The sequence below is a fragment of the Bombina bombina genome, chromosome 6, assembly GCF_027579735.1.
Source record: "Bombina bombina isolate aBomBom1 chromosome 6, aBomBom1.pri, whole genome shotgun sequence".
NCBI classification, from domain to species: Eukaryota; Metazoa; Chordata; class Amphibia; order Anura; family Bombinatoridae; genus Bombina; species Bombina bombina.
This window is the reverse complement of record NC_069504.1, coordinates 308685759-308711913: the sequence shown is the minus strand read 5'-3', so window position 1 is coordinate 308711913 and position 26155 is coordinate 308685759.

Below are 26155 nucleotides of genomic sequence, written 5' to 3'. Positions count from 1 at the left end.
CAATGACTGATAATAACCAAAAATGGGGAGGGGTGAGATGAGATGATTTAAACCCCAGCATAGAGACTAAGAGGAATGTTGTGGTGGGCTGATCCTGAAAGGAATAACTACAGTGGTTATTATTAAAGCACACACCTACTATTGGACTCCATATGCATTATCCCCAAATTTTGAATTTCTGAGGTGAAATTGGATCTGTTAAAGAGACTTTGGAAACTGGATTGCTGTTTATTTGGTGATGAATACAAAAGTTTTATTGTAAGATGTCATATGCATAGCCTTTACAGTTAATAGATTTAAAGAGCAGATTATACTTTTAAACTGTGTGCCATTGTTTTAGATAGCTATTAGCCTGCCTATTTGTATGCAAGCATTTAAAGTAAGCATTTACTATTACTGTATGTAGCAGAGTTAAAGAAATAGTTTGGATTTTAAGTTAGCATTTCACAGCCTATATATTGTTTAAATCTGTATCTGATTTGTTAAGTAATTCATCTGTGCAAGTTCTGATACTGTAAATGTTGTATTAGGATAAATTGCAGTTAAATAGCAGAATATATATATATCCTATTGTTTAAGAGCACAGTTTAGAATTGTATTGCTTGGATGTTAAAGGTTATTTATAAATAATGTTGGTTTTAAAGATAAGCGTGTATGAACTTTGCATAGCATATTTAAATAGTTTTCAAGTGCATATAATATTATTTCATATTCCTTTTATTGCAAATATATTTCAATATGTTCATGGATATTAACTAAATAAAAGATTTCAGATATTTCGATTAATTGTATGGTTTAGTAGTTGCATGTTGATTAAGGGTTTCAATTTTTAAGGAAAATTATTATTTGTATTGCGTTATAACCCTGCCATAAGCTGATATATTATTTGGATAGCACTGCTAAGATTTTCATAAATATACTGACATAATAATAAATGGAGGCACTGTTTTGAGATTTATTAATATTCATAATAATTGATATAATATATTTGTAGTAAATAGAAATTATTATAAAAGAGAAAAAAAAATCATATTTCGATACTAATATTTTGAAGATATAATTTTTGAAAAGTTGAAATATTGATTTTCATATTTCGAGATTGATATTAATATCTTGAAATATTATTAAAGATTAATTTTGAAAAATTAATAAAAATATTAATTTTTCATGTTTCAAAATTAATCAAAAATATTAATTTTTCATATTTCGGAATATTAATTTTTCATATTTCAAAATTAATAATATATGTATATATTTTTTGAAATATAAAATGTTTCTCTCTTTTTATTGCCAAAAATTGTATTAGCGTTTTAGTTTAACTGAATACTAAACCAATATAATAATGTCTGTAGCCAGAAGTGACTTAATTCTAAACATAGCGATGAAATTGGTCCCATTACAATACCCATTACTAAAGGTCAGGTCCTTAAGAAAGATATCTTAAGTTACATTAAAGGGAAGTTAAATATTGCGGGTAAATTAGATGAATTTATGGATATGCTTGAAACTAGAGCTAAAAATATTACCGTTAATAATAATATGTGGAATGAAGAGAATGAATTCTTCCAAGAATTGTTAATGATTAATCAATGCAAAACTCCCAAAAAGCGAGAGGAACTAATGCTAAAATCTTGGCCCCTGTTAATATGCATTATTGACGAAATGTCGTTTTGTGTCACAGACAAACGATTGCAAATACAGGAGCTAGAAAATAGTATTCGTTCCTCACGCAGACACGAAGAGGATTTAAAAATAGCCAAAAATAAAATGGATGAATTTGCCCAAAACCTAGCCGCCTTAGATAAGCATAACATCGACTTACTTGCACAGATACAAGATTTAAATAAACAGCTTGCGCAAAGCCAGAGAGAATTAAGCAATTTAAAAAGGTCATATCGCCAAAATGAAAACCCTTATATTAACAGTGAGAATAATACAGATAATGCTAACTCCTTTAGCGAACGCGTCAGGGATGAGGTACAGAAATATATGGAATAGTATAGACAAATGACCCCTAATGGGTCAGAAATAGATTTCCCAAATAGACAATCCCCTCATGATGTAAATCCAGAGGACTGCTGTAGCGCAGCTGGTGCGGGGGAGGGAAACTCTGACAGAGAAGCCCAAAGTAAGTCTGATAAAGTCTATGATTCTCATAAAATAATCACCTTCGTACAACGCGCAGTACCTATATTCTCCAATAAGGGAACAACATCTGTAATTGATCATTTACAGGCTTTTGAAAATGCGTTAGCTATAATGAATGTTACAAGTGAGAAATTGAATTTCTGCCTTGGGTATTTGACAGTAAACATCACAAATTTTTTGCTTCACTAAAGGATATGAATATTCATTCCTGGAATGGGATAAAATGCAGAAAAGAATTCGGGCAATATCGCACTAAAACTGCAGAGAAAATAGCGGTATATGGTTTAAAGTGTCGTGCGAATCAGAGTCCAATCGAATTCCTTTCTGTATTGAAAAATGCGTACAGTATGGCTGAAGATAATCCCAGATTTGATGGCTCAGAATTTGTAAATTTATTTTTTGAAGCATTGCCTACACCCATCAAAATTAACTTAGCTAGAGATTTTGATGAGGACTGCTCATTGGAATGGCTGATCAAAGAGAGTAAAAAATTATACTCTATTCAGCAGTCCAGTGAACAGGGGGTGAAAAAGGAGTCAAAACTCAAAATTGTAGCAGAAACTAGAGTGTCACCTAACCCCCTCAATTTGGAGTCTAAAAAGAAGACCTATGCGGAGGTGGCCAGTCAAAACAGGCCATCTCCACAGAGGTTTAACTCTGCCCCCTCCCCTACACAGGTTGAGGCCCAGGGAGACTATAATCAAAGTGGGGGACATAATCAGGTGAATAATTACTCACAAAGAGAATACTCACCAAAGAATTGGTATCCGCGCAAGGGTAGATACAATAGACGGCAAAGATATTCTCAGGGTAACCAGACACCCCAGGTATATAATGCTCCCCAAAGTACTAATACTGAGCAAGCTGAACCCCAGGGGCAACCATGCCAGAATAGGAATAGTGGCCCTGATTCTGAGGGAACCCAATGGTCCAGGAATCATTACTATAGGGCACCAGGAGACAGGCCCAGGGGTAGAGGTAACTTGTACAATCAGGTAGATATGCTGTCTACCCAGTTAAATCGGTTGAGCGAACAAATCGCTAATATGAGTAAAAAATCTATGGCTCAGCAACCGAACAATACTTTTTTAGGGGTACAGCCAGTGGTCAGCAGTGGACCACAGGCACAGTCATAAATACTGCAGTATCACCTAAAGGGGAGGGGAGAGATATACAAAATGTAATAATAAATATAAATGATACTAATCATGTTCTCTCCCCACAGACCGAAAACGGACAATTTAGCTGTGATGACAGACAACCTCATCCGGGAAAAATTAACAAACCTCTTCCTTTGCAACACTCTCTTAACCTTGTTTCCACAGATGCAGTACAAAAGAATCCAGCCGACCCTGTCATAGAGGAAACAGGTAGGTATCGGTATGAAGCTTCTTCTGCATCGGAAAGCATGGCAAACTCAGGTAACACGTGGCGAAGCCCACAAATGTATGATAATGCCAACTTTATGTGTGAAATGGTAGAAACTGCAGGAAGATATTATGTATTAGTTGAGCTGCAAGATTCAGTCTCCAACCCTATCAGGGGATTAATTGACACTGGGTCACAGGCAACTATCTTATCCCACAGGTACTACACACAGCTAAATGAGCTAACACCCCACAAACCTAAAATAAAAGAATTTGACGGTTCTCTAATAGGTGTTGGGGGTGACTCCCTAAAAGTTTACGGTACTGCCTGGTTAAAATTTAAATTGGGGAACAGGGTCATAAGACACCCTGTCATTATAGTGGATCTGCCAACTGATCGTTTAATTATTGGTAGTGATCTCCTGAAGCGATTAAGCACCATAATTGATTGCATAAATAATGTAATTTGGTCACAAGTTAAACGGCCTATCAATTATGAAAAATCTGGTATATCTCGCACCCGACATAGCTGTCACGTGGTGGAAGAGAAACCAGATACTGTGGAGATTCATTTCAGGAATAACTCTGTACCTGAAATCACTATTCTACAAATAGATGATCAGACTCCTTTTAGTGGCTCTGATGGTAATACTTTTAAAATATCGCCTGGAAAGATAGCGAATATTTCTCTAGATGGCGATGTATTAACCATATCACTCCACAAGGGGGATCATAAAATCCCTAAGGGGGGAGACCACGCTCAATACCTCACAGGGATTGAGAGAGTTAAAGAGGATCTATTTATCCCTATACAAGTGCATGACCTTGGTAAAACCAAGTATGCTAAAATAAACTTAAAACAGGAAGCTAGCTATATAAGCGAAGGTTTATTAGCGCAAATAGCTGAACCTAAAGTGATTAAATATCTTTCTCCCCAAGACCACAGTGTCAACGGCCTGGATGACAGGTCTGAAAGCTATAACATCACAGCTAAGTGCTTATTATCTATCTCTATTGGTAATAAGTCAGTGAAGCACCTGTTTTTAGTTTTAAATACTCCCCATAATCAAATATACATTGGCAATGATATCTTACATAGATATGCCATACAAATAGATTTGATTAACTCTTGCCTCTGGAGCAGGTTAAAGGGGGACCCTGAAGTATTTCAGGATGAAAATGCAGCCCTGAAATCAAACCAGCAATTGCCATATGCTGTGAATATGCAGGTATCTAGCGATGTTATAATTCCTGCTGGGGCTGATAAGTTTCTTTTACCCTTACAGGTAAAGAGAGGTCAGAAATTAAAAACTTCTGAAACACTAATTTGCCTCTCCCATAGAATACAAAATCTGGGTGTCACAGTAACCTACACTCCTATGGTGAATATTGGAACTGTTCCAATACATATTGTTGTGCATAACATGACCCCACAGGATATAAAATTATCCAAGGGAACTACCATAGGATATGCACTGGAATCAAGTTATTACACTTTTGGATTCCAGAATAATGTCATTGGGCTAATACCTGAAGGATACCTAACTGAAGAACAATTAATAGAACAATCCTTTGCATCTATGCCAGAGGGTCTATTTAATGTTCAGTCTATTTATCCCTTCTGCTCAGAGAAAGGCATCTGTAAAATTGAAGAAGCCTCTCTAGTGTTTGATCAGCCAATCAAACAGCAAGATTACCCCAATACCCAGAGTCACGGGAGCAATGTAAACTATAATCAAGGGGATCTCACCTCTAGGTTGGAAGAAGCCTATGAAATAGGACAGCCTGAAATCTTTCCAGGATTTCAACAAATAGTCGAAGAGCAAATATCCTTAGCTAATGGCTGTTCCAGCGATGATGAACGCCAACAGCTGCGAGAACTCCTGATGGAGTACAAGGATATTTTTGCTAAGGATTCTTACGATTGTGGTACTACAGACTTGCACATTGCAAGAATACAAACAGATCCTGATGCACCACCTGTATTTGTCAAACAATAGAGACTTCCCTTAGCCTCATATGATTCTCTTGCAGAGATCATAAGGAATTTGGAAGAAAGAGATATTATCAGACAGGTGCACAGCTCTTATAATAATCCTATTCTAGGTGTCCTTAAGCCCAATGGACAATGGCGTTTGTCTGCTGACTTAAGACAGCTAAACAAACGAGTTTACATGTCTGTCTGGCCTGTACCATACATTGACCAATGCCTAGCACAAATGCAGGGATCCAAAATATTCACTGCCATTGATTGTGCACAGGGATATTGGACCATAAAGGTACATGAAGAGGACCAATATAAGCTGGCATTCTCTTTCCAAAAGGTCCAATATGCATTTCAAAGACTTCCTTTTGGATACATAAATTCTGGACATGAATTTGCTGTATTCATGCATAAGGCTATGCCTGATGCACTGGAAAGGGGGACCTTATCTTATGTTGATGATGTTTTAATCAAAAGCACAGACTTTGAAAAACACATCGCAGAGCTTAAACACGTCCTCAGCCAACTTGAAAGGGCAGATGTCAAATTATCCCTACAAAAAGCTCAATGGTGCCGCACTCGTGTAAACTTCTTGGCACATGAAGTTATCTCTGAAGGATTAAATCCCCAAAAGATAAAGGTGGAAGCTATAGTGAATTCTAAAAACCCAACTAACTTAAAGGAATTGAGATCATTCCTGGGTATGACAAATTATTCTCGCAAATTCATTGATAATTATGCGGAATTAGCTAAACCACTACTACTTCTTCTAAAGAAAGATGTGAAATGGCACTGGAGTGAGTCTCAAGAGACAGCCATCAGAGAGCTGAAGAGAAAACTCACTCAAGCACCTTGCCTAGCATACCCTGAGGGAGGTAAACCTTTCTTCTTAGAAACAGGTTACACAGATGTAAGCATAAGTGCTGTTTTATACCAAAAGCATGATAATTTGAACAAAGCCATTACTTATGCGAGCAAAAATCTATCCCCAGTAGAAATAAAATTTAGCGATTGTGAAAAAGCCCTCTTATCTACTGTATGGGCTCTACAAAATTTCCGAAGCTATATACAGGGCGAGACAATTATTGTAGAGACGGCCCACCAGCCTTTGCTATATTTGCAAAGTGAGAGAATAAGAGATGGGAATTTGTCAAATAGCCGCATAACAGCGTGGACTCTTTCCTTACAAGGCTGGCCACTAGAAATTCGCTACAAGCAAAATAAAAAGAATCCAGTTGCACAAGGGCTTGCTGAGCTCCACGACTGTACTGCTAGAGATCCTGGGGAAGAATTATCAGAAGATTATTTTCTGGAGGAACAATTGCTTTCCCCATATAAAATGTACAATGAGGAAAATTGCCAAACATTACCTTGGGTGTATGTTGATGGTTGTTCTTGCCACGCCAATATTGATAATGAGTGCAGATTAGTCACTGGCATTGGTATAACTGGGGCAAATGGATTCCCAAATATATCTATAGGTTTCAACATTGGACCAAGATCCAGTCAAGTTGCAGAACTAACTGCTGTTTTCAAAACCATTGAAATGGCTATTGAACATGGTATTCATGAATTTGTGATCATAACTGACTCAAATTATGTGCGTGACAGTTTTGTTGAATACCTGCCAACTTGGAAAAGAAATGGCATGCAGAAAAGCAATAACAAACCAGTCAAGCATGGCAAGTTGTTCTGCGAGATTGATAATCTGGTGATATCCAATGATTTAGCCATACACTGGAAAAATACCAAGGGTCATTCCAGAGTTCTAGGTCCGGATAAAGAAGGCAATGACCTTGCGGATTCATTAGCCAAACAAGGAGCCATAACTGGAGAACTCCTTAATATTGACCACTTAATGGGTGCAATTCAGGTAGAAGCCATTACCAGAAACCAGGCAAAACAACAGAGTGAGCCTAACTTGGTACAATGGAGTCAGGATTCTCCTAGTGAGGACCTGATCACTAGTCTAAAAGAAGACCCCATTGTAGGCATCTTCTATAAACACATAGAAGATCCTGAAAGCAACCCCATCTCAAAAGATGATTGTATTGGCAAAGAAGATCTGAGAATCTTAATAAAATCTAGATCACAATTCAAGTTACAGGATGGTTTGTTAATTAGAACCTCCAAAACTGGTATCCAGCAGTGGGTAGTACCCACCAAGTTCAGAGGTCTAATGCTTCAACATGCCCATGATGCTCCCACATCTGGTCATCGTGGTGCCAAACTCACATATGAAATATTGCGCGATTATGCTTTTTGGCCACACATGTTGAAAGATGTTCAAACCTACTGTCAAGGTTGTTTAATCTGCCCACAGTTCCAACCCACTGCACCAACGCATAGAGCGCCATTGCAGAAAAGGGGGATGGTAATGCCATGGTCAGATATACAAATTGATTTTATTGGTCCAGTAACAAGGTCATCAAGAGGTAACAAATACATGTTAACAGTGACATGCCTGTTCACTAAATGGGTAGAGTGCATTAGTGCACCTAACAATAGTGCTGAAACATGTGCAGCGTTGCTCATCAACCATGTATTTTCCAGATTTGGTTTGCCCCAAAGAATCGAGTCAGATCGGGGGACCCACTTCACTAGCGAAGTGATGACTAAAATGTGGAAAATACTAGGGGTAAAAAGAAAGCTCCATTTTGCTTATAGAGCTGCCTCAAGTGGTATTGTAGAGCATTACAACCAGTCCATTGTTAAAATCCTCAAAAAGTTTGTGAGTAAAACAGGTAAAGACTGGGATGTAAAACTACCTCTAGTCTTAATGGCATTAAGAGCAACTCCAAGTAGTGCTACCAAAATGTCACCTTTTGAGCTGATGACTGGTAGAAGAATGGTTCTACCTCAGCATCTGCTGTACCGTACATCAGACCAAAACTTGATAAACGCTGCCAATACACATCAATATGTGGAGAACTTAAGAAAACACCTGCAACATGCCTTTGCATTTGCTCAAAGGAATTTAGAAAGAGCCGCAACTGCCACTAAAACCTATTATGATCTCAAAACATCCAAAAAGGAAGTCATAGAGGGAGAATGAAGTGTCATATCCCGAAATGAACTAAAGACATACTGTAGTTTAAAGATGCCTAACTGATAAACATGAAGGCTCAAAATAACAAACTTCCTACATAAGAGACTGTCTATGAGGTATACGGTTGATCCTCATCAAATACCACTGACTTTAAGCCAATTCAAATACATGTGTCCTACATCTATTTGAAGTTGGAAGGGGGATTTATGTCAAGGTATTTTAAATATTATTAAATAATATATAGAAGTATATTTGTCTTTATTTGGTAAGTCTGTGGATGTGCACACTGTTTGTAGAACAAAGGAGTGTTTCTGGGAGATCTCACACACTCAATATGCTAAATTATGCAATTGTATAATTTAGCAAGGAACTGAAAATTAAGGATACAGGCCCATATATGGGTTTCCTCCAAGGGAGATGCCGATCCGTCTGAAGAAATGTGAGAAATGCAAGCATTTTTCAAAAGGAACTGGTAATTAGCACAGATTTGTTTGAGTGGCTCATGCTGTGTGGTTACTAACCCTGGAATATACAAGATGTGGTGACACAGACATTGCGTCTGGGTTAAGATAACACAGAGAAAACACATGACTTACATGCTTCCAACAACTGTAGTTAGATTTCAAATAAAATATAATTCCAGAAAAAAAAAAAATATATATTTTAATGGATATGAGATGTCTATTTATGTGATATCAAATATTAACATATAAATATATATATATATGGAAAGTAAAAGATTGAATGATATATATATATATTTTTTTTTTTTTTGAAGGCATGAATATATTAGCCTCTGTGTGTTTAAGAACATGAATAGATGTTTATGGACCTGAAGAGAAGTGATTATTAACATTTATTTTTATTTCAGATCTACATAGACAGGATTCATGTATTCAGAAGGAAATACACAGAAATGTAACATGCTATATTTGAATGCATGCCCCAGAATGTATTAAATATAGAAATTGGGAAATTGTCTAATTCTCTATTATTACATGGGTATTTGCTAAGCTTGGGAGGTAACTGTTTTAGTCAGTCAAGAATGTTTAATAACCTCTGTATTGTTTATATTTTTCAGTCATATAATCTCAGATCTGCATGAAGAAGGTTCATACATCCTGGGCTTATTAGAAACATAAAATATGGCATATTCTTGTTGGAATACAGTACAATACTGAATTAAAAATAAGCTGTTATTTGTATAGAAATGCCATAATACTGATAAAATTATAATGCATTTTAACCTAATAATTAGCAGTATTAAATTGCCTTAATATAATAAAATGTTAATAATATAACATATTTGGTATCAGAATAATCAGAAAAAAATAACCTAATATTAACCATCTGTAATTGGGGTTATATATGATTGATGCAGAGAATGTAATCTGATTAAATAACCATTTTATAAAAGTAATTAAGTTGTTTAAAAATTTTTAGAAATTTTAAAGGTGAATTATTTTTTATTTGTATGTCTGATGCCACCTAGTGTTATGATGCGAAATTGCAGCCATGAGATGATTGGTTGTTGCAAAGAATGCATTTCCTTGACAACACATTTACCAAATAAACCAATCCATGTTCAGTTGCAAAGAACCAATCCAAGACAAGGCCGTGGGCGTTTCCAATATTCACCAATAACTGATAATAACCAAAAACGGGGAGGGGTGAGATGAGATGATTTAAACCCCAGCATAGAGACTAAGAGGAAGGTTGTGGTGGGCTGATCCTGAAAGGAATAACTACGGTGGTTACTATTAAAGCACAAACCTACTATTGGATTCCATATGCATTATCCCCAAATTTTGAATTTCTGTTAAAGAGACTTTGGAAACGGGATTGCTGTTTATTTGGTGATGTATACAAAAGTTTTATTGTAAGATAAGTCATATGCATAGCCTTTACAGTTAATAGATTTAAAGAGCAGATTATACTTTTAAACTGTGTGCCATTGTTTTAGATAGCTATTAGCCTGCCTATTTGTATGCAAGCATTTAAAGTAAGCATTTACTATTACTGTATGTAGCAGAGTTAAAGAAATAGTTTGGATTTTAAGTTAGCATTTCACAGCCTATACAGTATATTGTTTAAATCTGTATCTGATTTGTTAAAGGGACACTGTACCCAAAAAATTTATTTTGTAATTCAGAAAGAGCATGCAATTTTATGCAACTTTCTAATTTACTCCTATTATCAATTTTTCTTCATTCTCTTGCTATCATTATTTGAAAAAGAAGGCATCTAAGCTTTTTTTTGGTTTCAGTACTCTGGACAGCACTTTTTTATTGGTGGATGAATTTATCCACCAATCAGCAAGGACAACCCAGGTTGTTCACCAAAAATGGGCCGGCATCTAAACTTACATTCTTGCATTTCAAATAAAGATACCAAGAAAAAGAAAATAAATTGATAATAGGAGTAAATTAGAAAGTTGCTTAAAATTTCATGCTCGATCTGAATCACGAAAGAAAATTTTTGGGTACAGTGTCCCTTTAAGTAATTAATCTGTGCAAGTTCTGATACTGTAAATTTTGTATTAGGATAAATTGCAGTTAAATAGCAGAATATATATATATCCTATTGTTTAAGAGCACAGTTTAGAATTGTATTGCTTGGATGTTAAAGGTTATTTATAAATAAGGTTGGTTTTAAAGATAAGCGTGTATGAACTTTGCATAGCATATTTAAATAGTTTTCAAGTGCATATAATATTATTTCATATTCCTTTTATTGCAAATATATTTCAATATGTTCATGGATATTAACTAAATAAAAGAATTCAGATATTTATATTAATTGAATGGTCTAGTAGGTGCATGTTGATTAAGGGTTTCTATTTTTAAGGAAAATTATTATTTGTATTGCGTTATAACCCTGCCATAAGCTGATATATTATTTGGCTAGCTCTACTAAGATTTTCATAAATATATGACAGGGATGAACAAAGACCCAATGCCCAAAACTATGGGGCGTCCCCTCACATTATCCAAACTTTTGTGGACCTTTGGCAAATGATGGATTATGGGGACCACTGGGTTCTCAACTACCAAAAATTTGGATGTGACCCTATCTATGATCCCAATACTTACTCCATCATCTACCAAAGACCTGAGTTCCAATTGATAGGAAGAGCTAGGGTTCCTTTGTAAAGCTTTATATGTGAGGCGATCCCCCAATTGACGATGGGCTTCTGATATATAATCATTGCGGTTCATTACCACTATGCTTCCTCCTTTGTCTGATTGGCAAATCACTAAATGTTCATTATTGTTTAGAGATTTAATTGCCAGGTTCTCTTTGGGTGTTAGATTACTCTTTGGACATGTGGTTTTAAAATGTAAAGTACTAAGGTCTTCAACAACCCTCTTATGATATAACTCGAGGGCACTCCCTCTACTTTGTAAAGGGTAAAAATTTGAGTCTGGCTTAAATTTGGGATAAACTCTAGTCTGACCCTGTTTTCCAATGTACTGAGATTCCCTTTCTAATACCGCAAGCATAACTACATCACATGTATCCTGAAAGGTATATTCATGTTGTCTAGAAGTAGAATGATGCTGTGTTAAATTCTCAGTTGAGTCACCACTCCCACTTGTGAAATGCTTCTTGAGAGTTAATTTCCTTATAAATGTATTTACATCAAGGATGGTGTTGAAGAGCTTAAAGCTAAGGGTTGGACAAAAACCCGTGACGTAGCTTAAAACCCTTTCTTCAATATCAGTCAGTGTGTATGTGGAAAGATTAATAACATTAGTGGTGACACCTAATTTTCTGTCTTGTCTCTCAGTGCATATCTGTGGTTTACTTTTATCTTTGACTGAGTACCTTCCTCTTCTGTTTTTTTTAGAGCAGGCCGAAAAACCTGAATCTTAGTTGTAGTTAGCTGACCAGTGCTGGTTTGCTGACTAGTGTTAGTTTGTTGACTAGTATTAGAAAGACATAGAAAGAAAAGAATAGTCCCATAACTGGTTGTTAAATTATCAATTTTACAAGCACATGCCTGCTATTATATATAATTTACTTTAAAATATCAACACAGCTCCAGCAGATAATGAGTGTTAAAGTCTTGTATTTTACCAAAGTGAAGGTGGTGTTAGATACAGCCATATAATGAATATTGGTTGTGTGATTTAGAGATTTACAATTCAGAAAATGTTAATTAAGGGTTAATGGTGAGGCTATGCAGTATAATGTAGAAGTTAAACTAATATCTGTACATATTATTATATGTTGTCTACATAACAACTTTTGCTATGTCACTTGTAAGAAATGTGTAAGGTGAATTTGCTAGATTAAAGTGCAGTCTAGCTTAATTTTGTATTCTCATTCTAATATCTATCATTCAGGTTTAAAAATATAGCTTAGTTATTATGTTATCGTTAGTTGCAAGATAACATAGGTAGATTAAATGATCTTTAAAGAAAACATTATAGCTAAGTTTATTTTCACATTTAGACAGAGCTAGTTTTTGTATGCCATATTGATGAGAGTGTTCACTCTAGTGGAGTCATTCAAAGGGACAGTTAACTCATATTTTTCTCAAATTCAATTTGTTCACAATTATCCACTTTACCTGCTTGAGTGTTTTAAATTGTTTACAAGTATTTCCATTACCCTTATTTTTACATTTTAAATAGCTGATTTAGCCTGTGGTATCTCCACCTATTCAGAAAATCTTTGCCCTAAATGCCAAGCTGTGTAAACACAGCCATCATAAGAAATTACACTCCCAGTGGGGTATAGAAGAGATAAGGTAATAAAATGTTAATTTTCAAGTATTGGTGATTGGTTTACAAACAGATATAAGATAAAGAAGCATGTATATGTCCACAATGTGATAAAGTAATGAGATCAGATTATATCTACAAGCTCAAAACATTTTATTTGGTTGTGGCTTCAAAACACAAAATCAGCTAATTTATATACACAAATAAACCTTAAAAAGCAAATCTCATACATTTTATACTCTGCTGCTAATAAAAAAGAGTAATTGGAAACACATTAAGGGACCAAAATATTATAGTATACTGTTTCTTTAAGAGTCTGTACTGATTCATCTTTAACAAGCTCCGTCAAAGGAGGGAGATAAGTGGCCAGTTTACATAGGCTTACATACAAGGTCCTCACACAGGTCAAATGTATATTCATATAACAGGGTAGAGTATGCCAAAATGTGCAATGGCTAATAAAGTAAATATCTATTTGGTGACCCTTTAAATGTGTATAACCTTTGATGGTGCCTAGACTAATATATTTAAATATATTCTTACTAGTACTAAAGCCCGTGTACATGGGCCATTTTTTGCAGTACAGCAGTCCCACCCCTTGCTCTCTCCCCCCTCTCTTTTGCTCTCTCTTCCCCCCTCTCTTTTGCTTTCTCTCCCCCCTCTCTTTTGCTTTCTCTCCCCCCTCTCCTTTACTCTATCTCTCCCCTCTTTTGCTCTCTCTCTCCCCTCTTTTGCTCTCTCTCTCTCCCCTCTTTGGCTCTCTCCCCCCTCTTTGGCTCTCCCCCCCTCTTTGGCTCTCCTCACCCCCTCTTTGGCTCTCCCCTCCCCTCTTTGGCTCTTTACCCCCCCTCTTTGGCTCTCTCCCCTCTTTTGCTCTCTCTCCTCTTTGGCTCTCTCTCTCCCCCCTCTTTGGCTCTCCCCCCCTTTGGCTCTCTCCCCCCCTTTGGCTCTCTCCCCCCCTTTGGCTCTCTCCCCCCCTTTGGCTTTCTCCCCCCCCCTTTGGCTCTCTCCCCCCCCTTTGGCTCTCCCCCCCCTCTTTAGCTCTCTCCCCCCCCCCCCTATTTGGCTCTCCCCCCCTCTTTGGCTCCCCCCCCTCTTTGGCTCTCTCCCCTCTTTTGCTCTCTCTCCTCTTTGGCTCTCTCTCCTCTTTGGCTCTCTCTCTCCCCCCTCTTTGGCTCTCTCTCCCCCCTCTTTGGCTCTCCCCCCCATTGGCTCTCTCCCCCCCCTTTGGCTCTCTCCCCCCCCCTTTGGCTCTCTCCCCCCCCCTTTGGCTTTCTCCCCCCCCTTTGGCTTTCTCCCCCCCCTTTGGCTTTCTCCCCCCCCTTTGGCTCTCCCCCCTTTGGCTCTCTCCCCCCCTCTTTGGCTCTCTCCCCCCCCCTCTTTGGCTCTCTCCTCCCCCTCTTTGACTCTCTCCCCTCTTTTGCTCTCTCTCCTCTTTGGCTCTCTTTCCTCTTTGGCTCTCTCTCTCCCCCCTCTTTGGCTCTCCCCTCCCCTTTGGCTCCCCCCCTTTGGCTCTCTCCGCCCCCCCTTTGGGTCCCCCCCGTCTTTGTCTCTCCCCACCCCTCTTTTGCTCTCTCTCCCCTCTCATTTGTTCTCTCCCCCCTCTTTGGCGCTCTCCCCCCCCCTCTTTGGCTCTCTCCCCCCCTCTTTGGCTCCCCCCCTCTTTGGCTCTGCCCCCCCTCTTTGGCTCTCTCTCCCCCCTCTTTGGCTCTCTCCCCTCTTTTGCTCTCTCTCCTCTTTGGCTCTCTTTCCTCTTTGGCTCTCTCTCTCCACCCTCTTTGGCTCTCCCCCCCTTTAGCTCTCTCCCCCCCTCTTTGGCTCTCTCCCCCCCTCTTTGGCTCTCTCCCCCCCCTCTTTGGCTCTCTCCCCCCCCCTCTTTGACTCTCTCTCCCCCCTCTTTGGCTCTCTCTCCCCCCTCTTTGGCTCTCTCTCCTTTTTGGCTCTTTTTCCTCTTTGGCTCTCTCTCTCCCCCCTCTTTGGCTCTCCCCCCCTTTGACTCTCCCCCCCTTTGGCTCTCTCCCCCCCTCTTTTGCTCTCCCCCCCCCCTCTTTGGCTCTCCCCCCTCTTTGGCTCTCCCCCCTCTTTGGCTCTCTCTCCTCTTTGCCTCTCTTTCCTCTTTGGCTCTCTTTCCTCTTTGGCTCTCTTTCCTCTTTGGCTCTCTCTCCTCTTTGGCTCTCTTTCCTCTTTGGCTCTCTCTCTCCCCCCTCTTTGGCCATTCTCCCCCCCTTTTGGCCCTTCTCCCCCCCCTCTCCTGCTCCCTCTCTGGCTCTGTCTTCATTGAAAGCCTTTGCCTCTCTGGCCACGCCCCCATCGTGGGACCCAGCCCGGCCACACCCCTCGCGACACCCGGCCACGCCCCCATCGCAACGCTCCCGTCGGCCACAAACAGCTGTGAGGTCTGGGGAGCGCGTGGCCGCTTCTCACGCGGCAGACCTCACAGCTGTTGAGTAGCTCGCGCTCCATATCTCTTGCCACAGGCTGTTTCAATCAGCTTACCTCGTGCTCCCCAGACCTCACAGTTGTTTGTGAACCTCGCGCTCCCTATCTCACAGCTGTCACTCACCTCTCCAAGCCGCCAATGATTAAGGCCAAGTGTGTTTGTCCGCGCGCAGTCTCTACTGCGCATGACGGCTTCAGATAAGCACACTTGGCCTTTTATAATATAGGATATTTAGACATGACTGCATCTAAATCTTATTTTCTTAAAACATTACCTATGCATATTTACTATTAGAATAGTGTGTATTACATGCATTCATCAATGATAAGAACAATATTCTAAAAGTAAATATGTTAACTGTTTAGTTCTTGTTCTTATTAGCTTGTGATGGCTATTTCATTTGTAGTTAAAGGGACATGCAACCCACAGTTAAAGGGACATGAAACCCAAATTTTTTCTTTCGTGATTTAGGAAGAGCATGTCATTTTAAACAAATTTCTAATTTACTTCTATTATCTAATTTGCTTCATTCTCTTGATATCACTTGCTGAAAAGCATATCTAGATATGCTCAGAAGCTGCTGATTGGTTGCTTCACATAGAGGCCTTGTGTGATTGGCTCACACATGTGCATTGCTATTTCTTCAACAAAGGATATCTAAATAATTGAGCAAATTAGATAATAGAAGTAAATTAGAAAGTTGTTTAAAATTGCATGCCCTATCTGAATCATGAAAGTTTAATTTTGACTAGACTGTTCCTTTAATCTTCCATGATTCCGACAGAGCAAATTTTAAGAAATCAAACATTTACCTTCCATAATCACATTTGGTTCATTCTCTTGGTATCCTAAGTAGAAAAAACGATCTACATAGGCTCATGAGCAGCAAAGCATTACTGGGATCTATCTGCTTATTTGTGGGTGGCCAAAAATGCATAGTTGCCAGATGTCTTCAGATACTTCACAGTATTGCATATCTGCTCCTTAAAAATAAATACACCATGAGAATGAAATTAAAAAATTAAGTATATGTGAATATTTAATAGAAAAACATGCTCTAATTGATTTTTTGTAAATAATGAATATAAAATCTTTTTTAAAAACAAATTATGTCCCTTTAATTTATCAAAGTAACGTCTATTTTAAATACAAATAACACATTTCACCATTAGTGAAATACAGCGTGGTAAACGTATCTTTTAACACGAGATTCGCATTTATGAAAAGTCAAATATAATTTCACACACTGTTACTTAGCACACAATCGATGTGCATTGTTGGGATTGTAAATAAATTAAAAAAAGAAGCACTGTCAATACTTGACAATGAGTCACGATTTTTATTTAAGAACAAAGGAATACATACAATATTAAATTCTGGATTCTAAAAAATTATCAACAGAGTTAAAAATATATTGAACAATGTTACACATTTATTGATCAATATTCAACTTTAAAATGTTTCAATAAACATTTCCAAATATGACTGGATAATATTTACTTTCTAAATATTAAATAAAATATATTTCAACTGTCAAATGTAAACAAAATTGCTTAATATTTAACGAATGCCGTATATATGTGTCACATACGCATTCCATTCTCATAAATTCTAAAGAAAAGTCTACATGCCAAATGTATGTGTATGTAAGTTACAAAGATATGAATCCATGAAACATTAAGTGACGGCCAATCAGAGTTCATCACAGAAACATGACTTAAATCAGTATGGCCTCACAGACATGCTAACAAAATTACATTATTTTATCCAATCAGATGTACAGATACCATGTCCCATGGTGTATCTCATGTTTACGTCCCCATATAGAAGTCCATTACACGTAGCCATTTTTGTTAGTTCTCTAAAGCCTGTTTGGCAAGATGCCTACTCCCAGGTTCACCAGAGAGGAAAGTGCTGCACTAGTGTACGCAGTTGAGGAGTTTTATCCGCAGCTTTTTGGGGCTCAGAGGAGGTTGACGACTGGGCCAGTAAAAAAAGCCATCTTGGCGTCTGTCGCCATCTCTGTTAATGGGTTGGCAGATGTCCAGAGGACAGCATTGCAAATGTGCAGGAGATTCAGGGATCTGAAGTTGCGTCTGTGGAATAAAGTCCGCCTCATGAAGGATTGGACTCATGCCCATTGGAGAGGTGAGGATCCGGGCCCACCTCCATGGAAACTTGTCCTCAGAGATCATGAGGAGACTTTATGCATGCTCCTCAGACTCTGATTCCCCCATGCATTTGCAGCCCCAAAGTCCTCTACCCCCTCCCAGCCCCCTGCTGATGCCCATGAAACTCCCGACCCGGAGGCCAGTGCACCTCCAATCATTGACCTGGGATTGAAAGCGGGACAGAGGCTGAACAAGGTAAAGATCAGACTTCATATAATATTTTAATATTTGAGTATATATTTAAGCAATGTGTATACAGTAATATTTTCAACATATCTCGAATTCACAACAGACATTAACTAGGATGGTGTACATATGAAGTTAGATTTATCAAACATCATACAGGGATTAATGATATTTATTGTGCAATCACGATTATGCTTCACAGAGGTAAAACAGAAGTGCGCATCCATCCGCATCCATGAACTCCATATCCTTCACCATTTTATCCATAGAATATCGATAACTACATAACTTGCAAATATTATTTAGCATCATTAAATGTTTACAAACATTCGCCTAGATTTAGAGTTCTGCGTTAGCCGTCAAAAACAGCGTTAAGGGGTCCTAACGCTGCTTTTGGCCGCCCGCTGGTAATTAGAGTCGGCCAGGTAAAGGTGTACCGCTCACTTTCAAGCCGCAACTTTTCCATACCGCAGATCCCCTTACGCCAATTGCGTTTCAATGGGATCTTCCTAACACTGGTATTTAGAGTCTTGGCTGAAGTGAGCGTTACACCTCTACCGACAAGACTCCTACCGCCCATGGAAAGGCTGTAGTTAAGAGCTTTATGGGCTAATGCCGGTATATAAAGCTCTTAACTACAGTGCTCTAAAGTACACTAACACCCATAAACTACCTATGTACCCCTAAACCGAGGTCCCCCCATTATTTTTAACCACTAATCTGCCAACCGCACATCGCCGCCACCTACATTATCCCTATGAACCCCTAATCTGCTGCCCCTAACATCGCAGACACCTACATAATATTTATTAACCCCTAATCTGCCCCCCCCCCAATGTCGCCGCTATCTTACCTACACTTATTAACCCCTAATCTGCTGACCGGAACTCGCCGCCACTATAATAAATGTATTAACCCCTAAACCGCCACACTCCCGCCTCGCAAACACTATAATAAATAGTATTAACCCCTAATCTGCCCTCCCTAACATCGCCGCCACCAAACTTCAAGTATTAACCCCTAATCTGCCGACCGGACCTCGCCGCTACTATAATAAATGTATTAACCCCTAAAGCTAAGTCTAACCCTAATACCCCCTAACTTAAATATAATTGAAATAAATCTAAATAAAATTCCTATCATTACCTAAATTATTCCTATTTAAAACTAAATACTTACCTATAAAATAAACCCTAAGCTAGCTACAATATAACTAAAAGTTACATTGTAGCTAGCTTAGGGTTTATTTTTATTTTACAGGCAAGTTTGTATTTATTTTAACTAGGTAGAATAGTTACTAAATAGTTATTAACTATTTAATAACTACCTAGCTAAAATAAATACAAATTTACCTGTAAAATAAAAACTAACCTATGTTACAATAACACCTAACACTACACTTTAATTAAATAAATTCCCTACATTAAATACAATTAAATAAATTAAATAAAATTAGCTAAATCACAAAAAAAAACCTTACCGGGAGAAGTCTTCATCCAAGCGGCAAGATGTTGTCAACGTAGCTGGCAGAAGTGGTCCTCCAGATGGGCAGAAGTCTTCATCCAGACGGCATCTTCTCTCTTCATCCATCCAGCGCGGAGCAGCTCCATCTTCAAGACATCCCACGCGGAGCATCCTCTTCCAACGGCGTCTTCTTGCAGAATGAATATCTCTTTGTGACGTCATCCAAGATAGTGTCCCTTAGATTCCGATTGGCTGATCCTTCAATCAGCCAATAGGATTGAGCTTGCATTCTATTGGCTGATTGGAACAGCCAATAGGATTTTTTCTACCTTAATTCCGATTGGCTGATAGAATTCTATCAGCCAATCGGAATCTAAGGGACGCCATCTTGGATGACATCACTGAAAGAGATATTCATTCTGCAGGAAGACGCCATTGGAAGAGGATGCTCCGCGCTGGATGTCTTGAAGATGGAGCTGCTCCGCGCCGGATGGATGAAGATATAAGATGCCGTCTGGATGAAGACTTCTGCCCGTCTGGAGGACCACTTCTGCCCGTCTGGAGGACCAATTCTGCTTGCTTTGTTAAGGACATCTTGCGGCTTGGATGAAGACTTCTCCCGGTAAGTGAATCTTCGGGGGTTAGTGTTAGGATTTTTTAAAGGACCAGTCAACACATTAGATTTCCATAATCAACAAATGCAAGATAACAAGACAATTCAATAGCACTTAGTCTGAACTTCAAATGAGTAGTAGATTTTTTTATAACAAATTTATGTATACATACATAACCAATTTATGTATGTATATTTCCACTCCCCTTGTACCATGTGATGGCAATCAGCCAATCACAAATGCATACACGTATAGTCTGTGAATTCTTGCACATGCTCAGTAGGATCTGGTGACTCAAAAATTGTAAATATAAAAGACTGAGCACATTTTTTTCAATGGAAGTAAATTGGAAAGTTGTTTAAAATTACATGCTGTATCTGAATCATGAAAATTTAATTTAACCTGAGTGTCCCTTTAAGGTTGTATTGGGTGGGTTTATTTTTTAGGTTAGGGCTTTGTGCTGCAATAGAGCTAAATGCCCTTTTTTTAGGGCAATGCCCATACAAATGCCCTTTTCAGGGCAATGGGGAGCTTAGGTTTTTTTAGTTAGGCTTTTATTTGGGGGGTTGGCTGTGTGGGTGGTGGGTTTTACTGTTGGGGGGGTGTTTGTATTTTTTTTTTACAGGAAAAAGTGCTGATTTCTTTGGGGCAATGCCCTGCAAAAGGCCCTTTTAAGGGCTATTGGTAGTTTAGTTTAGGCTAGGGTTTTTTTTTTATTTTGGGGGGGCTTTTTTATTTTGATAGGGCTCTTAGATTAGGTGTAATTAGTTTAAAGATCTGTAATTTGTTTTTTTATTTTCTGTAATTTAGTGTTTAGTTTTTTTTGTAATTTAGCTAATTTTATTTAATTTATTTAATTGTATTTAATGTAGGAAATGTATTTAATTATAGTGTAAGGTTAGGTGTTAGTGTAACTTAGGTTAGTAACTATTCTACCTAGTTAAAATAAATACAAACTTGCCTGTAAAATAAAAATAAACCCTAAGTTAGATAAAATGTAACTCTTAGTTATATTGTAGCTAGCTTAGGGTTTATTTTATATGTAAGTATTTAGTTTTAAATAGGAATAATTTAGGTAATGATAGTAATTTGCATTTAGATTTATTTAAATTATATTTAAGTTAGGGGCTGTTAGGGTTAGGGTTAGACTTAGATTTAGTGGTTAATAAATATAATATAGTGGTGGCGACGTTGGGGGTGGCAGATTAGGGGTTAATAAATGTAGGTAGGTTGCAGCAACATTGGGGGAGGGAGATTAGAAGTTAATAAATATAATGTAGGTGTCGACGATGTTGGGGGCAGCAGATTAAGGGTTAATAAGTATAATGTAGGGGCGGCGATGTCCGGAGCGGCAGATTAGGAGTTAATAATTATAATGTAGGTGTGGGTGATGTCGGGCGCGGCAGATTAGGGGTTAATAAGTGTAAGATTAGGGGTGTTTAGACTCGGGGTTCATGTTAGGGTGCTAGGTGTAAACATAAAATGTGTTTCCCCATAGGAATCAATGGGGCTGCGTTACTGAGTTTTATGCTGCTTTTTGGCAGGTGTTAGACTTTTTCTCAGCCGGCTCTCCCCATTGATGTCCATGGGGAAAACATGCATGAGCACGTACGACCAGCTCACCGCTGACTTAAGCAGCGCTGGTATTGGAGTGCGGTATGGAGCACAATTTTGCTCTACGCTCACTTTTTGCCTTTTAACTCCGGGTTTGTAAAAACCTGTAATACCAGCGCTGCAGGTAAATGAGCGGTGATAAAAGTCTGCACGTTAGCACCGCACAGCTCATAACGCAAGACTCGTAATCTAGGCGATTATTTGTAACCGTGCATTCCAAAATCATTATTTTGTGTGTTTTAAATGACACGGTTATGCATATTGCTATTTTATTTGGGCCTAGATTTAGAGTTCGACGGTAGCCGTGAAAACCAGCGTTAGAGGCTCCTAACGCTGGTTTTAGGCTACCGCCAGTATTTGGAGTCACTCAAAATAGGGTCTAACGCTCACTTTTCAGCCGCGACTTTTCCATAACGCAGATCCCCTTACGTCAATTGCGTATCCTATCTTTTCAATGGGATCTTTCTAACGCCGGTATTTAGAGTCGTTTCTGAAGTGAGCGTTAGACATCTAACGACAAAACTCCAGCCGCCGGAAAATAGCAGGAGTTAAGAGCTTTCTGGGCTAACGCCGGTTCATAAAGCTCTTAACTACTGTGCCCTAAAGTACACTAACACCCATAATCTACCTATGTACCCCTAAACCGAGGTCCCCCCACATCGCCGCCACTCGATTAAAATTTTTTAACCCCTAATCTGCCGACCGCCACCTACGTTATACTTATGTACCCCTAATCTGCTGCCCCTAATCCCGCCGACCCCTGTATTATATTTATTAACCCCTAACCTGCCCCCCACAACGTCGCCGCCAGCTACCTACAATAATTAACCCCTAATCTGCCGACCGCAAAGCGCCGCCACCTACGTTATCCTTATGTACCCCTAATCTGCTGCCCCTAACACCGCCGACCCCTATATTATATTTATTAACCCCTAATCTGCCCCCCACAACGTCGCCGACACCTGCCTACACTTATTAACCCCTAATCTGCCGAGCGGACCTGAGCGCTACTATAATAAAGTTATTAACCCCTAATCCGCCTCACTAACCCTATCATAAATAGTATTAACCCCTAATCTGCCCTCCCTAACATCGCCGACACCTAACTTCAATTATTAACCCCTAATCTGACGACCGGAGCTCATCGCTACTATAATAAATGGATTAACACCTAAAGCTAAGTCTAACCCTAACACTAACACCCCCCTAACTTAAATATAATTTAAATCTAACGAAATTAATTAACTCTTATTAAATAAATTATTCCTATTTAAAGCTAAATACTTACCTGTAAAATAAACCCTAATATAGCTACAGTATAAATAATAATTATATTGTAGCTATTTTAGGATTAATATTTATTTTACAGGCAACTTGGTAATTATTTTAACCAGGTACAATAGCTATTAAATAGTTAAGAACTATTTAATAGCAACCTAGTTAAAATAATTACACAATTACCTGTAAAATAAATCCTAACCTAAGTTATAATTAAACCTAACACTACCCTATCAATAAATTAATTAAATAAAATACCTACAATTACCTACAATAAAACCTAACACTACACTATCAATAAATAAATTAAATACAATTTCTACAAATAACTACAATTACATAAACTAACTAAAGTACAAAAAATAAAAAAGAACTAAGTTACAAAAAATAAAAAAATATTTACAAACATAAGAAAAATATTACAACAATTTTAAACTAATTACACCTACTCTAAGCCCCCTAATAAAATAACAAAGACCCCCAAAATAAAAAAATGCCCTACCCTATTCTAAATTAATAGAGTTAAAAGCTCTTTTACCTTACCAGCCCTGAACAGGGCCCTTTGCGGGGCATGCCCCAAGAAGTTCAGCTCTTTTGCCTGTAAAAAAAAACATACAATACCCCCCCCCCAACATTACAACCCACCACCCACATACCCCTAATCTAACCCAAACCCCCCTTAAATAAACCTAACACTAAGCCCCTGAAGATCTTCCTACCTTGTCTTCACCATCCAGGTATCACCGATCCGTCCTGGCATCCGGTGCTGAAGAGGTCCAGAAGAGGCTCCAAAGTCTTCCTCCTATCCGGCAAGAAGAGGACATCCGGACCGGCAAACATCTTCTCCAAGCGGCATCTTCGATCTTCTTCCATCCGGTGCGGAGCGGGTCCATCTTGAATCAGCCGACGCGGATCCATCCTCTTCTTCCGGCGTCTCCCGACGAATGACGGTTCCTTTAAGGGACGTCATCCAAGATGGCATCCCTCGAATTCCGATTGGCTGATAGGATTCTATCAGCCAATCGGAATTAAGGTAGGAATATTCTGATTGGCTGATGGAATCAGCCAATCAGAATCAAGTTCAATCCGATTGGCTGATCCAATCAGCCAATCAGATTGAGCTCGCATTCTATTGGCTGTTCCGATCAGCCAATAGAATGCGAGCTCAATCTGATTGGCTGATTGGATCAGCCAATCGGATTGAACTTGATTCTGATTGGCTGATTCCATCAGCCAATCAGAATATTCCTACCTTAATTCCGATTGGCTGATAGAATCCTATCAGCCAATCGGAATTCGAGGGACGCCATCTTGGATGACGTCCCTTAAAGGAACCGTCATTCGTCGGGAGACGCCGGAAGAAGAGGATGGATCCGCGTCGGCTGATTCAAGATGGACCCGCTCCGCACCGGATGGAAGAAGATCGAAGATGCCGCTTGGAGAAGATGTTTGCCGGTCCGGATGTCCTCTTCTTGCCGGATAGGAGGAAGACTTTGGAGCCTCTTCTGGACCTCTTCAGCACCGGATGCCAGGACGGATCGGTGATACCTGGATGGTGAAGACAAGGTAGGAAGATCTTCAGGGGCTTAGTGTTAGGTTTATTTAAGGGGGGTTTGGGTTAGATTAGGGGTATGTGGGTGGTGGGTTGTAATGTTGGGGGGGGGGGGTATTGTATGTTTTTTTTTACAGGCAAAAGAGCTGAACTTCTTGGGGCATGCCCCGCAAAGGGCCCTGTTCAGGGCTGGTAAGGTAAAAGAGCTTTTAACTCTATTAATTTAGAATAGGGTAGGGCATTTTTTTATTTTGGGGGTCTTTGTTATTTTATTAGGGGGCTTAGAGTAGGTGTAATTAGTTTAAAATTGTTGTAATATTTTTCTTATGTTTGTAAATATTTTTTTATTTTTTGTAACTTAGTTCTTTTTTATTTTTTGTACTTTAGTTAGTTTATGTAATTGTAGTTATTTGTAGAAATTGTATTTAATTTATTTATTGATAGTGTAGTATTAGGTTTTATTGTAGGTAATTGTAGGTATTTTATTTAATTAATTTATTGATAAGGTAGTGTTAGGTTTAATTATAACTTAGGTTAGGATTTATTTTACAGGTAATTGTGTAATTATTTTAACTAGGTAGCTATTAAATAGTTCTTAACTATTTAATAGCTATTGTACCTGGTTAAAATAATTACCAAGTTGCCTGTAAAATAAATATTAATCCTAAAATAGCTACAATATAATTATTATTTATATTGTAGCTATATTAGGGTTTATTTTACAGGTAAGTATTTAGCTTTAAATAGGAATAATTTATTTAATAAGAGTTAATTAATTTCGTTAGATTTAAATTATATTTAAGTTAGGGGGGTGTTAGTGTTAGGGTTAGACTTAGCTTTAGGGGTTAATCCATTTATTATAGTAGCGATGAGCTCCGGTCGTGAAGTTAGGTGTCTGCGATGTTAGGGAGGGCAGATTAGGGGTTAATACTATTTATGATAGGGTTAGTGAGGCGGATTAGGGGTTAATAACTTTATTATAGTAGCGCTCAGGTCCGCTCGGCAGATTAGGGGTTAATAAGTGTAGGCAGGTGTCGGCGACGTTGTGGGGGGCAGATTAGGGGTTAATAAATATAATATAGGGGTCGGCGGTGTTAGGGGCAGCAGATTAGGGGTACATAAGGATAACGTAGGTGGCGGCGCTTTGCGGTCGGCAGATTAGGGGTTAATTATTGTAGGTAGCTGGCGGCGACGTTGTGGGGGGCAGGTTAGGGGTTAATAAATATAATATAGGGGTCGGCGGTGTTAGGGGCAGCAGATTAGGGGTACATAGGGATAATGTAAGTTGCGGCGGTTTACGGAGCGGCAGATTAGGGGTTAATAATAATATGCAGGGGTCAGCGATAGCGGGGGCGGCAGATTAGGGGTTAATAAGTGTAAGGTTAGGGGTGTTTAGACTCGGGGTACATGTTAGGGTGTTAGGTGCAGACGTAGGAAGTGTTTGCCCATAGGAAACAATGGGGCTGCGTTAGGAGCTGAACGCTGCTTTTTTGCAGGTGTTAGGTTTTTTTTCAGCTCAAACAGCCCCATTGTTTCCTATGGGAGAATCGTGCACGAG